Here is a 17997-nt window from a genome sequence, read left to right as displayed (position 1 = left end):
AAGTCAGGAAACGAAATGTACATAGTCTAATGGAGATTATACTCAGGGGTAAGAGGGATGATCTAAGAGATCTGGGATTTTTGTAGTGATTGATATAAACTGGAACAATGGCATCACAAGATTACTCCTGATGGTCCCAAGGAAGATTTTTGTGGTAAAATAGTGAGTTTTGCAAGAGAGAGGAAATAATCCCAAAAGCTGAGAGCTTTGTGCCACACCCTGAATTCTGGTATAGGTATTGAGGAATTCAGAGGGTCCCTGAATAATGAAATTTAACATTTAATGACCTCAACAGGTAGGTGGAATGTCAAAAACTAAGGTTAAGGGAAGTTGTAATCAGTAAGCTGCAAGAGACATTATTATAAAGAGAATTGGAAAGAAGGGTCTTTGAAAAAAGCCCACCAAAATGCTCTATGAAAGACAGAGCCAATGGTTGTGTAACAGCCATAAGGAAGACCCTGAAGGCAGAATATAACTATATCAGTTAAGTGAGCTTTTTCTGCTTCTTATCTCTCCTCCCTCTCCCTTTTTCCAGTCTAGATATAGTCTAGTGAATGGGGAAGGGGGAGTGAAAGTGCAAGTGGTAAAGTAGAAAAAATTCAGTTACGTTAGTTACTCTCTTCATCACAAAGTTTTACATCTGACAGAGGTCAAGCTGGGTAAAAGAGAAGTTTTAAATTGTATGAGAGTTTGAAGTAGGAGAATTTGACCTGGACTTTTTTTTAGTTTCAAAAAAGAGGCTTTATTTATTTGACTTAGGGATTTGTTTTTTAATTACTAAAAGTGACCTGCAATGCTACAAAACCTCCTGAGGTATCATCCAGGGATAGGGAAGAAAAAGTTGAGAGAGCAGTCTTGAAGGAATCAATGGGAAAGGATAAAGTTACTTTCTTTTAGCACTGTACCAGGTTCGGTTTGTTTAGTTAAAAGGCTACCATTAGATTGTAAGGTAGAAAATGATAAGTATCATAAAAAAGGAAGGGGAAAAGTTCTTTGAGAGTTGAGTGAGAGAAAGAATCCAGGAAGTAAAATAGATGAGGCAGCATTTTAACATGACCTGAAAATGACATTGGATACTTTAGAGTGCATAAAGGTGAGAAGAAAAGGCTACTAACAGGCTGTGCCTGAGTTCTCTGGAAAACAAATCCTGAGGCAAAGCTGAAGTGCTAATGAAAGAGTGAGGAGAAAGGGCAGTGAGGTAGGGAAAAGTTAGTAGCAAATATAATATGGGACATTACTAAACTGACCATAACTTCTCAAAATTATATAGCCAGAAACTTACCCAAACAGGGTGGAACACCGTGCCTCAGAAAAGTCTATTGGAGAAGGATAAAGGGAGAATTTACTGGCTGGCCACTCCTGTGTCCTGTCTCCCATTGTCAAGGTTTGTCCCTCACAGAGTTAATTACCCTACTTTCCAGAATTTGGCCTCTCCTATACATTCTGGATAAGCAAGATATCATACCCTGTGGCATGCTCCTTCATCTGAGTCTGGAATTTGTGGGAGGAGCCAGAGACTTCAAGATTCAGTTGTGAAACCACTTGGATAATTGGAGTCTGTACAGTTGCTCATGGAGGCAGTAGCTGGGGCTGAGAAAGTAGCCAAGGGCCAGGAAGACTAGTGGAAAATCAGAGAAAATGCATGCCAAGTGTCAAATATACTCCGAAATCTATACCTGTGGCCTAGACAGTCCCACTTGGATGGTCCACAGTCATCTTTTTTTTTTTTTTAACATTTTTTATTGATTAATAATCATTTTATAATGTTGTGTCAAATTCCAGTGTTCAGCACAATTTTTCAGTTATACATGAACATATATATATTCATTGTCACATTTTTTTCTCTATGAGTTACCATAAGATTTTGTATATATTTCTCTGTGCTATACAGTATTATCTTGTTTATCTATTCTACAATTTTGAAATCCCATCTATCCCTTCCTACCCTCTGCCCCCTTGGCAACCACAAGTTTGTATTCTATGTCTATGAGTCTATTTCTGTTTTGTATTTACGCTTTGTTTTTTGTTTGTTTGTGTTTGTTTTTGTTGTTTTTGTTTTTTAGATTCCATATATGAGTGATCTCATATGGTATTTTTCTTTCTCTTTCTGGCTTATTTCACTTAGAATGACATTCTCCAGGAGCATCCATGTTGCTGCAAATGGCGTTATGTTGTCAGTTTTTATGGCTGAGTAGTATTCCATTGTATAAATATACCACATCTTCTTTATCCAGTCACCTGTTGATGGACATTTAGGCTGTTTCCATGTTTTGGCTATTGTAAATAGTGCTGCTATGAACATTGGGGTGCAGGTGTCATCCTGAAGTAGGGTTCCTTCTGGATATAAGCCCAGGAGCAGGATTCCTGGGTCATATGGTAAGTCTATTCCTGTCTTTTGAGGAATCTCCACACTGTTTTCCATAGTGGCTGCACCAAACTGCATTCCCACCAGCAGTGTAGGAGAGTTCCCCTTTCTGCACAGCCTCTCCAGCATTTGTCATTTGCTCCACAGTCATCTTAATCTCAGTATTTCTAAAATAATTCAAACCTTTTTTATTATGATATATCACAAATTCACAGAAAAGTAAAAAAAGAAAAAAAATCTACGGAGGAAGGGAATATACCTGTAATACATAAAACTCACAATCATACAAGAGACTACACAGCAATTAGTAGTACATGCATTAACATGCATGAATCTTGAGTGAAAGAAACATCTAGTACTACATTAATTAACAAGGATGAATCTCAGAAATATTATATTGAATGAAAGAAGAGGGTCTAAATAGAGTACAAGAATAGGCAAAACTAATCCATGATAATATATATTAGAATATCGGTTACCCTGGTGAGAGGTGGTTATAGAAAGAGAAGAAGCATGAGAGAAGCTGAGGTGCTATAAATGTTCTACATCCTAATCTGGATGATTGAAAAATAAAAGTTGTAGAGTTGTACATAATGTATATTGCTATATGTATGTTATAGTTCAATGAAAAAAGGTAGTATAGCTACCATTTAACAGCTTGACCATGTGTCATATTCAGAATAAAACCTTAAACGATAGGATCTTATTGAAGACACTTCTTAACCTGGATCTTGCCTTTCCAGAAATGTTTATTCATCCTACCAATAGACTCCTGTTTACTTGTCATATCTAAATATTTAGTGTTTTTTTATAATATACCACACACTCTTGAAACTCTGCCCTTGCAAATGCTATTCTCTGACTGAAATAAACCTTTTATCCTCTTATCCTACCCCAGTTTCTCCTACTAATTTACACAAAATTTTAAGTCTGAATTCAATCAGTGTCTCATCTAAAAAAACTTTTCCATCTCAAGCACAAATAGGTACCTCTCAGCTATTTTCTTTTAGTACCCTACCACAGTATTTTAAACAAACTATATTTCAAATCTCACTAAATTGTAAAATCCTTGAGAGCAACGATTTTTGTTTTTTTAATTATTAATACATAGCATAGAGTCTGACATAAATTAGGCACAATAAAAATTTCTGTAAGTAATTGAATAAGAGAACAATTAGGGAAAACACTAGTAGGCTACAGTATTGAGTTTCTTCTACATGTTTAGTGGTAGACTCTGGGGCTTTTTTATGGTCCAGGCTTAAATTACACAACTCCATAATTTCTGACTTGAACACTACAAGGATGGCACTAAATTTACTTCCTTCAGGGAGACATTCAAACATAAAAAGTTGTTAATATTTCCAGAAACAATTTTAGTAGCTAAGTGATTTAAATAGGGGACAAATGATTTTGCCCAAGGCAGACCCAACAATCAGTAGATCTACAATCCTTCCTTAAGAGAAACCAAGAGAGCAATAAAAATGGGCAAATCAGGCTAGCATAGCTCATTCATATGGTCATTCATCAGGAATACAATGGCATTAAACATCAGAAAGTATAGAACTGACTGTCTTTATAGCACTTTTAAAGTTCATTTCTCATAATGAAAATTTTGAAAACAACCATCTTCATTTATTCATTAACAAAAGAGTGTTTTCCTAAAATATCAGAGTTATACAGGATTAATGATCTTGTATCAAAATGATGGGCATTTAATTGACAGTCTGTGCAGGTGTACCTAAAAATTCAGCCTCAGTATTATTGCAGTACAAAACATACTTTGTCTTTAAATCCACAAAAGATATTTTCAGTATCACACGAAAGCTCACTGGAAACCATGTTTTTGGTCCTTATATTCATTTTTAAAATAACTTTTAAATTGTAAAAAATTAATTTACAAAGGTATAATCAAATGCATTTTCAGGACATGGTATTGCACGTATTTCATTGCAAACCTTTTTCTTTTTAAATTAGAAACTGAAGCTAAAATACGCAAAAGATACAATTTGGCCACCAACCTGTCAAAAATCAATGTACCAGATTACATATTAAAATCTGTAACAGTTCCTTTTCATGAAGATGGCTCCAAAAGTGAAGAAGGAAGCTCCTGCCTCTCCCAAAGCCCAAGCCAAAGCAAAGGCTTTGAAGGCCAAGAAAGCAGTGCCGAACAGTGTCCACAGTTACAAAAAAAAAAAAAGAAAATCCGGATGTCACCCGCCTTCCGAGGCCCAAAACACTGGGGCTCAGAAGGCAGCCCAAATATCCTTGGAAGAGTGCCCCTAGGAGAAACAAGCTTGACCACTACGCCATCATCAAGTTCCCCCTGACCACTGAGTCAGCCATGAAGAAGACAGAAGACAACAACATAACTTGTGTTCATTGTGGATGTTGAGGCCAACAAGCACCAGATCAAACAAGCTGTGAAGAAGCTCTATGACAGTGACATGGCTAAGGTCAACACCCTGATCAGGCCTGATGGAGAGAAGAAGGCATAGGTACAACTGGCACCTGACTATGATGCTTTGGATGTTGCCAATAAAATTGGAATCATCTAAACTGAGGCCAGCTGGCTATTTCTAAATATAAATTTTTTCACTAAAAAAAATAAAATAAAATCTGTAACAGTTGATTATTTTGGTGTAATTTATATTTGAGATTGCCTCATCCATTACATTCTAACTGGTTTTGATAGTGATCTGATATAAAATTCTTAGCAGAAAATTTAGAGAACAGGTTATAAAATCCGGTATAGTTTAGTCTAAATAACTTATGATGTTTTAATAGCCAGAAATCCTGCTGCTGAATTTGCTAATATTCATCTACTTCTACTAGGATTTTAATGGTAATTTGCTCTTGTAAACACAAGGTCAAAAGTATTATTTGGGAATGTGTATGCAAAACTAAATTTGGAAGAAAATGCACTACAGTTAAGCTTTTAACAGAAATGCAATTTGAGGATTTAGAAATTTATCATTTTAATGACACAAGAAATAAGCATTTTTCCTGAGAAGCCACCTGTAACACATTAAATATAAATCATAGTTTCTCATGTGCTGTTTTGGGACCTTTATGTTGCAATTCCAGATGCATAAGTTAAGTTGATTAAGCAAGGGTATCATCGTATTTGGGGTGAGCAAAAAGAAAGTGATGAAAGGCAGGCTTTAAAATAAGTTAGAAAAGAAACACTGTGGAATTTAAACTTAATGTAGAGTAAATGTGGGGGGAAAATAATATAAAGTAATTAAGATTTTAATTTATAAACACTACATAGCAGAGGATCATTAGTTTACTGATCTTGTTAGATTTATTATTTTAAAACTGTGGCTTAAAAAGATTCCTTCTTATTTAAAATATAACAAAATGACACCAAAAGTTCTAAATTAAAAGAAAAACTGTATTTTAACATGAAAATGCACCACATAAAATACAGAGTTCAGTCTTAACCCTAGAGCCTCTTAAAACTTGCACTAAAAATCCTCCTTATTTTTTAACAACACTTTTATAATGCTTACAAAGTAGCAGTTACTATTATAAGCACTTTACAAATATGAAGTTATTAAATCCTTATAATAATCTCATGAGGTAGGTACTATTATCCTTATTTTACAGATAAGAAAAAACATGTCGCTTTAGACTGGGTAAAACCTCCAGCACACTGAAGTTAAGCAGCTTGCCCCAGGTCATAAAGCTAGTAAGTGGGAGAACCAGACCTGAACCCAGATAATTACTCTAAAAGCAATGTATGATCTTATCCATTGTATGCTATGCTGCTTCCCTAATGCCTAATGTGAAGTCTTTAGAAGATTAACTGGTATCAGAAAATAATAATTATTTTGAAAGTTTTTAATGGAATGAAATGTCAAAAAAAAAAAAATAAAGGCAAAGAGCATTAACTACATTTTTCTAAAAATCCCTATAAATACTTGAATTCCTGATGAAATCTTCAACAAATTATCAGAGATTATACTTGAATACCTCCAGTGACAGGGAACTCACATTGAGACAATTTTATTTTCAGAAATTAAGTTTTTTTTCTGTTATCTGTCTCCTTCAAGCTTCTATTCTATTTCTAGCCTATCTTTTGAAGTCACACAAAATTAATCTCATTTTTCTTTTACATTGCTACTCTTCAAATATGTGAAGAAACCAATTATATTCTAATTTCCCCTCACTCAAGTTAAACATTCCATTTCCTTCAAAATTTCTTCATGTACACAGTGGAGTTTCCTCACATTTCTACTTTTTCTCCTCTAGACATGCTCCAATCTGTCTTGTATATTTTAAAGAGCATCACTCCCAAACCAAACTCTATATTCAATGACTATTTTGGCTATAATAGAGTAGAAACATTACTTTTCATTGTAGACACTGTTAATGTAGATGAATATTGACTTTTTCTACAGCAAAAATTTACAGATTCACATCAGGTTTATCATAAAATAAAGTCTCTAAGTTTTTTTTTTCTTTCACATATGCTGCAGGTAACAAACATAATGTACTTATGCAATTGATTTTTGGACATAAATTCAAAATAACTTAACCTAGTGAAATGCATTTTATTGAAGGTGAGTCTACCATTCCAGTCTGTTGGATCTTTTAAAATCCTGATTATCTTTTTAAACAAGTTAGCTATGTCTTCTCATTTTTCTTAGTCAAACTTGACTGGAACACTATCAATGATTGTCCAAGAAAGTCATTTATATACTAAATGTAAAAGAAACAAAGTCCTACTATTAGCTTTTTAGAAATTTATTAAATAACTATTCATTATATAACAGTTTTAGATATACAGAATTATTACAAAGATAGTAGAGAGAGATATATATCTCACTCCCAGTTTCCCCTATTACTAACATCTTAAATTATTAGTATGGTACATTTGTCATAATTAATGAGACAATATTGATACATTATTATTAAGTAAAGTCCATAGTTTACTCAGGTTTCCTCCATTTTCCCCTAATGTCTTCTTTCTGTTCCAGGATCTTATCCAGGATACCACATTATATTTAGTTGTCATGTCTCCTTGGACTCCTCTTGGTTGTGATGGTTTCTCAGAATTTGCTGTTTTTTAAGGCCTGACTTAATTATCAAGTCAACATGCCCATGTTATCCACTATATATTGTCAAAAGAGATTATGTGCAGAGAGTGTTAGCTAAAATCCATACACAATATATAATGGTTTCCTTCTTCTATAAAGGTCTAGTAATACTTTATACAAAGAAAAGAAGAGGTCCTTCTTATTGAACACAACTTATATGCAATTATGACTGAAAAGGTTTAAAGAACAAAGTATCACAACCTGAAAATAAATCAAATGAATTAAGGCTGCTAAAATGCAAATAAAATACTAGCATCCAAAAGTATAAGGCAATATGTGGCAAACAATTTGTAATTATCCCTCTTTACAGTGGGCAGATACTTATTAGACCAATTGTGAGCTAACAATAACCTCCATAACCTCAGAAAAACAGGGCTTTTAGAGAAAGCTTACAGGATAGTAATGAAAATGATGAAAGGGTTGGGAAATAGGAATTAATTATAAAGGTTAAAGAACACCACATTACTCTAGAGAAAAGAAATATACAGAGTTACTTAACAGTGCTCTTGAAAATGAAGACACCCCTTTCAGTGCATAAAAGAGACTTAGACATTACTGAAAACATTAAAATCATTTGACATGGTGCATTTTTTTTGATATTGTGCATTTTTGAGTAAAGAATAGGATACTTTTTTGAGATTCCAACTCATGAGACTCTCTAGATATCAAATTCAGGATGCAACTAATTTACTCACTTGGAATATGGGTCCAAAAATAAAACAAATCTAAAAACAACTTGTAGGCATAGCATGCCCTTCTAATAGCATCTAAAGTACTAAAACACATACTCACAGATAATTTTAGTCAGTTGTTTTATTCCCAATATTAATATATGCTACATAGATATATCTTGGAAAGTTTTGGTGCAAGAACATGAAGGTTTGTGATAGTCATAGCTAATGAGTGAATTCTGACAAAAGAAAAGTACAACATAAAAGGTACTAATGTGGAAAGGAAGAGGCAAAAGTATTATTATTTGCAGATAATATGATTGACTATCTAAGAGAAGCACCTGAAGATTTTTAGAAACAAGCAACTTTACTAAGGTAGTTGGTTTCAAAATAAATATGCACAATTACAAAGTTTTACTGTATGTAATAATAAAACCATTATGATGACAATCACCATAAAAAATGGATTAAAGAAAATCAATCTGATAAAGAAGTTGTGGTATATATACACAATGGAATACCACTCAGCCATAAAAAAGAATTAAACAATGCCATTTGCAGCAACATGGATGGACCTGAAGATTGTCATACTAAATGAAGTAAGCCAGAAAGAGAAAGAAAATATCATATGATATCACTTATATGTGGAATCTAAAAAGTGACACAAATGAACTTATTTACAAAACAGAGACAGACCACAGACATAGAAAATGAACTTATGGTTACTGGGGGTGGGAATTAGTGGAGGGATAAATTGGGAGTTCAGGATTTGCAGATACCAACTACTATATAAAAAACATAAACAACCAGGTCCTACTGTACAGCACAAGGAACTATATTCAGGATCTTGTAATAGCCTATAATGAAAAAGAATATGAAAAGGAACATATATGTATATATGTATAACTGAATCAGTATGCTGTAAACCAGGAATTAACACATTGTAAACCAACTATACTTCAATTAAAAAAAGAAGCTTCATGAGGAAAAAAAAATCCAAAAAACGTCTAGTTATGAACTTGATAAGAAATGTAAGAATTATGTTGAAAAGCATAAACCAGATGGATATAAAAGAAACTGATTCAAAGGAAAAAATATCTTATATAAGCATAGAAAAATGCTATTTCTCCTTTTATTAACTTGTACATTTAATATATTCACAATCAAAATAAAAATTTTTGGAATGAAATACATCATTCAATTCTTCTGAAAAAATGAATACATGAAAGATCTGCTTCCAGCAAAATTTTGGATTATACACTCTAAAGGGCTTTCCTACTACATTATAATGGCAACCTAGATAAAACACAACCAGCATTCTTTTTGAAGCTTTGCTGGACATTCAGTAAAGTGAAAGAAATTTCCAAGAGCCAAAATACAGACACAGTAATGTGAAACCTGAATTGTGAGGGGTTAGTAAATTCTGAAGTGGAGGTTCCACTGGAGTTAAATGCCAATACCAACACTACTATTGGAAGGCAAAATGTGGATCCTGTCCCAAAGTAAAACAGCTGAATTTGAGACTGTGATAATTAAACAGAGTTGATGAATGGGGCTAAAAAATGGTCTCACACTTATACCATCCCTGGCTATTATTAGAAGTAAGTAGAAATCCTTTTCGGAGGAAAGCAAAACTAATTTAGACCTTCGTGATTCTATATATTGCATTCAATAAATTATATGAACTCACAATACCAAACACACAAGGAAAAAAGGTACTATGAGTAAGAGTCAGCAAAATGGCAACAAATTTAGACCTCCAGGAACTTCATATACTAGAAGATCAGATAAAGAATAAAAAAAAAGTAAATTAGTGACATGATATTTAAAAATTATCAATAAACAAAAGACAGTCAAATGATCAGGCAAATTCAAAAGTAAATAAAACTTCTAGAAATGAAAGAAAAGAAGTTTTAAAATATTAGTTGATGAATTAAACAACAGATTTTGCTACAGAAAAATGTAGACAATAGTCATGAAATAGAAAGATGGATATAGGGCAATTTCTAACGATGAGGCACAAAGAGAATAAGAAAGAAAATAGGAAGAAGAGTTTAAGAGCTGGTATATGTCTAAGAAGATTTCAGGAAAGAATGGAGGATGTGTAATATTCAAAGAGACTATAGCTTGGAATATTCCAGAATTAATAAACTACATGAATAGCTAGATATAAGAACCATAACATGTACCACACAGGATAAGCAAAATCTAAACAAAAACAAAAAATCCACTCCTAGGTATATTGCTGAGACACTTGAAAAACAACATAAATAAAAAAAACAAATCTTAAAATTAACCAGAAAAAAAGATAAGTCACTTATAAAGGAGTAATACATAGATCCAGAGAGAAGACCTCTCAGTAGCAATCATGGAAGAGAAGAAATGGAATAACACCTTCAAAGTGCTTAGAAAAAATAATCTTCTAAAATTGTATAGCAAAATTACATTTCAACAATAGTGGTCTTTTTTTTAAAAAAAACATGTTTTTAGATTAGCAAAATTTATAAGAGTTTATTACCAAGAAACTTAAACTAAAAATCTCCTCGAGGAGTAATTTTAGGAATAGAGAAAATGTCCCAGGAGGGTAATCTACAAAACATAAAGAAATAGCGAATATATATAAACATGTGGAGAAATCTAAACAAAAATTGCCTGATAGCAGTAATAACAACATATACTTAGTGTTGAAAATATAGAATTAAGAAGGAAGGATTTCTAGCTGTAGCAAAATGAAAATTTTGACAAATCCTTTCACCACAAAACAACGATAAAACTGCACAAAACTGCAAAGAATAATATTCACAGCTGTGGAAACAGACCAGAGGGAATCAACAAAGTGAGAAGTGTTTGTGAAAACCTGCTAAATAGTAAGGAGTATATGGAATTCTTGCCTGTGGCTGCTTGCATTCTCATACAAACAGGAAAGTCTGACCCATACTCAGGAAAAATGCAGCCTACAAAAACTAATTTTAGGTGTGTTAGTTGCATTTAGCATAAAATGATTTCAAAGCAGGTATTTTATAAGTTCAAAGAATTAAAGGGACCCATGTTTAAAGATAAAAGGAAAATGTGATGATGATGAGTGAACAAATAGGGAATATCAATATAAGGACAAATTATTTATAAGAAGCAAATGATAAATGGTAATTTTAGAAATAACCAAAATGAAAAATTCATTTTGCTGAACTGCATATTTAAGTGCCTCCAAAAATCAGTAAACTTGAGCTAGATCCATTTTAAAAAATACAAAATTAAGAACACAGAGTAAAATATTTAGTAAAGATGAACAGGGCCCCAGTGACCTGTGGAAAAACATCAAGTGTAGTAATATACATGGAGTCAAAGTCTTGGAAGGAGAGGAGAGGGAGAAAGGGATAGAACAATTATTTAAAAAATAATGGCTGAAACCTTTCCAAATTTGATTAAAAGGAGAAAACACTGATTTAGATTTTCAAGAAGCTGGAAAAACTACAGGTGTAAGAGAAAATCTTGAAAGGAGTAAGAGAAAAAAAGATTCATCAAGGACAGGCATACTTAAGTGATGTTGTGGGTTTGGTTCCAGACCACCACAATAAAGCAAATATCACAATAAAGCCAGTCACACAGATTTTTGTTTTGTTTCCCAGTGCACACAAGTTATGTTTACACTATACTGTAGTTTATTAAGTGTGCAACAGCACTATGTGTAAACCTCCCCCCAATGTTCCTACCTTGATTTAACAATATTGCTAAAAAATGCCAACCATCATCTGAGTCTTCAGAGAGTTGTGATCTTGTCTTGCTTGATGTTGATGCTGCTGACTGATCAAGGTAGTGGTTCCTGAAGGTTGGAGCACCTGTGATAATTTCTTAAAATAAGACAACAATAAAGTTTGCTGCATAGATTGACTCGTTTCATAAACAGTTTCTCTCACATAGCATTTTACTCACAGTAGAACTTCTTTCAAATTTGCAGTCAATCCTCTCAAACCCCACTGATGCCTTATCAACTAAATTTATGTAATATTCTAAACCCTTTCTGGTCATTTAAGCAGCCTTCACCGGGAATAGATATGAGATATGCATTCAAGTTTTATCATGAGATTGCAGAAATTTGGTCAAATCTTCAGGCTCTACTTCTGCTTCTAGTTCTCTTGCTATTTATACAACATCTGCAGTTACTTCTGCCACTAAGGTTTTGAAACCCTCAAAGTCATCCATGAGGGTTGGAATCGATTTCTTCCAAATTCCTATTAATGCTGATATTTTGACCTCATCCCATAAATCATGGCTGTTCTTAATGGCATCTAGAATGGTGAATCCTTTCCAGAACCTTTTCAATTTACTTCTCCCAGATCCATCAGAATAATCACCATCTATGGCAGCTATAGACTTATGAAATGTATTTCTTAAATAATAAGACTTGGAAGTTGAAATGACTCCTTGATCCATGGGCTGCACAAAGGATGTTGGGTTAGCTGGCATAAAAACAACGTGAATCTCACTGTACATCTCTATCAGAGCTCTCGAGTGATCAGGTGTATCATCATCAAGCAGTAATATTTTGGAAGGAATCTTTTTTTTCCTGAGCAATAGGTCTCAAGAGCTGGCTTAATATATTCAGTAAACTATGTTGTTAACAGATGTGCTATCATCCAGGCTTTGTTGTTCCATTTTTAGAGCACAGGCAGAGTAGATTTAAGCATAATTCTTAAGGACTTGAGGATTTTCAGGATGGTAAATGAGCACTGGCTTCAACTTAAAGTCATCAACAGCATTAACCCCTAAGATGTGAGTCAGCCTGACCTTTGAAACTTTGACATCAGGCATTGACTTCTCCTCTCTAGCTATGAAATCCTAGATGGAATTTTATCCCAATATAGGGCTGTTTCATCTACATTGAAAATCACTTGTTTAGGGTAGCCACCTTCATTAATTTTTCCTAGCTAGATCTTCTGGCTGACTTGCAGCTTCTACAACAGGACTTGCTGCTTCACCTTGCACTTTTATGTTATGGAGATGGCTTCTTTCCTTCACCTCAAGAACCAACCTCTGTTAGCTTCAAACTTTTCTTCCACAGCTTCTTCACCCCTCTCTTGAAGAGAGTTAGGGACTTGCTTTGGACTGGTTTAAGGAAATGTTGTAGTCAGCTTCATCTATGTAGACCCCTAAACTTTCTCCATATCAGCAACGTCTGTTTTGCTTTCTTACCAGTAGTGTGCTCATTGGAGTAGCACCTTTAGTTTTCTTCAAGAACTTTTCCTTCACATTCACAATTTGAATGTTTGGTGCAAGGGCCTAGCTTTTGGCCTATCTTAGTTTTCAATGTGCTGTTCCCCTTCACTTGAACACTTAACAGCCACTTTATAGTCATTAACTGACCTAATTTCAATATTGTTGTGTCTCAGGGAATAGAGAGGCCTGAGAAGAGGGAGAGAGAAGGGTCAACAGCTGGTTGGTGGTGTATTCAGAATATACACAACATATATCAATTAATTTTGCCATCTTATATGAGCATGGTACCCCCAAAACAACCACAACAGTAACATCAAAGATCACTAATTATAGATCACCATAAAAAATACAATAATAGTGGAAAGGCTTGAAATATTATAAGAATTACCAAAATGTGACACAGAGACACAAAGTACATGAATGCTTTTGGGAAAATGTTGCCAATAGACTTGCTCAATGCAGGGTTGTCAAAAATGTTCAATTTGTAAAAAATGCAATATTTGCAAAGTGCAATAAAGCAAAGCACAATAAAACAAGGCATGCCTGTAAATCTAACCACATCATGGCTAATTAAATGTGAATGGACAAATGCCTTAATTAAAAGGCAAAGAATTTAAGACTGTACAAAAGGCAAGATTAAACTATATGCCATACACTATTGTGCTATACACAAGGGACACGTTTTAGATTTTTTTTTTACATTTTAGATTTAAACACACAAATAGTTTAAAGCACAATGATGGGAAAAGATGTATCATCAAAAGAGTAACCATAAGAGAGTTAGAGTGACTATGTTAAAAATCAGATAAAGTATATTTTACGACAGAGGCACATTTCATAATGTTAAAAAGTTCATCATTTTAAGATAATATAATAATTTAAAATGTATATACAGCTAACAACGGAGGCATAAAATTTATGAAGCAAAAACTGACAGAATTAAAGAGAGAAATTGACAATTTAGCAGTTTGGGGTTGAGATTTCAATATGCCATTCTCAATAAGCTGGCAGAAAATCAACAAGGAAAGGGAAAACTTGAACAACACCATCTATGAACTTGTCCTAAGAAATTTTTAGAACAGTCGACCAAACAACAGTAGAATATATCTTTTTTCAAGATTGTATACCAGCATTTCCCAGAACTGGCCATCTACAAGGTCGTACAGTCATATGAAACAAGTCTCAGTAAATTCAAAAGGACTGACATCATCAAAAGTATGCTTGTCAATCTAGGGATTTAAATTATAGCTCAACAACAGAAAGAAATTTGGGAAATCCTCAAATATTCACAAATTAAACAACATAGTTTTAAATAATCCATGGGCTATTAAACCTATGGGTTTCTTCACTAACAAATCATAAGAGAAATTAGAAAACATTTTGAAAGGAGTGAAAATAAAAACACAACATAGCAAAATTTATGAGAAAAAATTGGGACCTAGATGAAAATATATAGCTTTAAATGAATATATTAGAACAAAATAACGATTTCTAGCTCATATCTGAGCTATAACCTTAATAAGCAAACAAAAAAGACTTTAAACATGAAGCAAGCAAAAGGAAGAAAGTAATGAAAATCAGAGAGGAAATGAATAAAATAGAAAACAGAAACCAATTTTAAAAATCAATGACACCAAAAGTTAATTCTTTAAGAAAATCAACAAAATTGCTAAACCTTTAGATAGACTGACAAAGAAAAAACAGAGAAAACAGAAATTATCAAAATCAGGACTGAAGGGATATGCCAATCCTACAGAAAAACAGAGGATTAAAGGGATTATTTTGAACAACTTCATGCCAAATTAGACACTTTAGATGACAAGGAAAAAGTCCTAGAAAAACAAAAATTACCAAAATTGAATTGAAATAATAAAAAATTGGAATATACATATAAAAATAAATTGAATTAGTAACAAGATAGTTACACACACAAACACACGCATACATATGAATGCTTCCAGGCTCAGGTAGCTTCACAGATAAATTCTATCAAATATTTAAAGAAGCAATAATGCCAATTCTAAATAAACTATTTCAGAAAGTAGAGGAATACTTTCCAACTCAATTTATAAGGCCAGTATTACCCTGATACCAAAGCCAGATAAGGACATCATGATGAAACATAACTACAAGCTAATACCTCTCATGAACTCAGATACAAAATCTGTTTTTAAAAATTCCTGAATTTAGCAGGAAAGTTTTCAGCTTTTTACCATTGAGTATTATGTTGGCTGTGGGTTTGCTGTAAATGACTTTTATTATGCTGAGATATGTTCCCTCTATACTCACTTTGGTGAGATTTCTTTTTTTTTTTTTATCATGTGTAGATGTTGAATTTTGTCAGATGCTTTTCCTTCATCTATTGAGATGATCATGTGGTTTTTTTTCCTTTCCTTTTGTTAATATGATATATCACATTCATTGACTGATTTGCATATGGTGAACTATCCTTGCAATTCTGGAATGAATCTAACCTGATGCTCCTTTTTACATATTGTTGGATTTGGTTTGCTAATATTTGGTTGAAGATTTTTGCATCTATATTCATCAATGATATAAGCCTGTAATTTTCTTTCTTTCATTTTTGTTTTTTTCTGGGGGGGGGTTGGTGGGAGGAGGTAAGTAGGTTTATTTATTTATTTATTCTTAGAGGAGGTACTGGGGAATTGAACCCAGAACCTCATGCATGCTAGGCATGTGCTCTATCACTTGAGCTATACCTTCCCCTCCTCTTTCTTTTTTTGTAGTGTCTTTGTCTTCTTCTGGTATCAGGGTGATGGTGGCTTCACAGAATGAATCTGAGAGTGTTCTCTCCTCTTCAGTCTTTTGGAATAGTTTGAGAAAGATACGTGTAAGTTATTCTTTGTATGTTTGGTAGTATTCCCGAGTGAAGCCGTCTGGTCCTAGACTTTTGTTTGCAGGGATTTTTAAAGAAAATAACATCTTAATATTTAACTTTTAGTGAATGGTGTGTTCAAATTATCTTTTTCTTGTTGACTTAATTTTAGCAGGCTATAGGTTTCTAGAGGTCCATTTTTTCTAGGTTGTCCAATTTGTTGGCACAGAGCTGTTCATAGTATCCTCATGATTTTTTTTTGTATTTCTGTGATATCAGTTGTTATTTCTCCTCTTTCATTTCTTATTTTGTTTATTTGGGTTCTCTTTTTTACTTGGTGAGGCTGACTAGAGGTTTGTTGATCTTTTTAATTTTTTCAAAAAGTCAGCTCTTGGTTTTATTGATACTTTCTATTGTTTTTATCTCTATTTATTTTCTATTTGATCTTTATTATTTCCTTCCTTCTACTGACTTTGATTTTGTTCATTCTTTTTCTAACTCTTTTAGGTGGTAGGTTGGGTTGATATTTTTCTTATTTCATGAGGAAGGCCAATATTGCTCTGAACTTCCATCTTAGAACTGCTTTTGCTACATCCCATATATCTTGTAAGATTGTGTTTTCATTTTTTTCTTAAGATATTTTCTGATTTCTCCTTCAAATTCACTGTTGACTCATTGGTTTTTAATAGTATGTTGTTTAATTTCCATGTGCTCACTCTTTCCCCATTTTTCTTTCTGTGGTTGATCTCTAGATATGTGGTTTCATACCACTGTGGTCAGAAAACATGCTTGAAGTAATTTCTATCCTTTAAATTTGTTGAGGTTTGTTTTGTGACCTAGTATGTGGTCTATCCTAGAGAATGTCCCATGTGTGCTTGAAAAGAATGTGTATTTTTTTGCGGGGAAGATGTAGTGTCCTGTAGATATCAGTTAAGTCCAACTGGTTCATTGTATCTTTTAGGACCTCTGTTGCAATATTGATTTTCTGTCTGGAAGATCTCACCATTGATGTCACTGGCATGTTAAAGTTTCCTCTTATTATTGTATTCCTGTCAATTTTTCCCTTTATATCTGTTAGTGTTTGTTTTATATATTTAGGTGCTCCTATATTGGGTGTATGTATGTTAAAGAGTGTATAATCCTATTTTTTTACTGATCCCTTTACCATTATATAATGTCCTTTATCTTTCTCTATGGCCTTTGTTTTAAAGTCTATTTTGTCTGATATGAATATTGCTATCCCAGCTCTCCTGTCATTTCCATTTGCATGGAACATCTTTTCCGAGCCCCTCCCTTTTAATCTTATGTATATCTTTCACTCTGAATTGAGTTTCTTTTAGGCAGAATATCATAGGTTCCTGGGTTTTTTTAATCTAATATTCCATTACATATCTTTTGATCAGAGCATTTAGTCCATTGACATTTAAAGTAATCATTGATAGGTATGTACTATTGCCATCTTAAACCTTCTTTTCCAATTGATTTTGTAGTTCTTCTCTGTCATTCTTCTTTTTTTCTTTTCCTTTTCTGCGTTGATAATTTTCTTTCGTATTATGCTTGAGTTCCTTTCTTTCTGGTTTTTGTGAATCTATCGTATGTTTTTGATTAATGGTTACCCTGGTTTTCAAGTATGTTGACCCATAACTGTATCTAGTTGGATCAAGCTGATGTCATACAAGTGCAAACACATTCTAGAAGATCTAAATTTTTATACTCCCCTCCCCTACATTTTGTGATTTTGATGTCCTATTTTACATCTTCATGTTTATCCTTTTGCTGTAAATTGTAGTTATATTTGCTTTCACAAAT

At 33.3% G+C, this 17997-nt stretch overlaps 1 long non-coding RNA gene and 1 pseudogene across 2 annotated transcripts in view; one reads left to right on the top strand and one right to left on the bottom strand.

The window, feature by feature from the left end:
- Nucleotides 1–17997, bottom strand: part of LOC135322827 (uncharacterized) — a 77019-nt gene that overhangs the window by 30243 nt on the left and 28779 nt on the right. The window lies entirely within an intron of this gene.
- LOC135322826 (large ribosomal subunit protein uL23-like) lies at nucleotides 4343–4967 on the top strand (annotated as a pseudogene).

Source organism: Camelus dromedarius, chromosome 14 (genome assembly GCF_036321535.1).
Source record: "Camelus dromedarius isolate mCamDro1 chromosome 14, mCamDro1.pat, whole genome shotgun sequence".
NCBI classification, from domain to species: domain Eukaryota; kingdom Metazoa; phylum Chordata; class Mammalia; order Artiodactyla; family Camelidae; genus Camelus; species Camelus dromedarius.
Note: the sequence above shows the minus strand (reverse complement) of the source record. Positions and strands in the feature narration are given on the sequence as shown.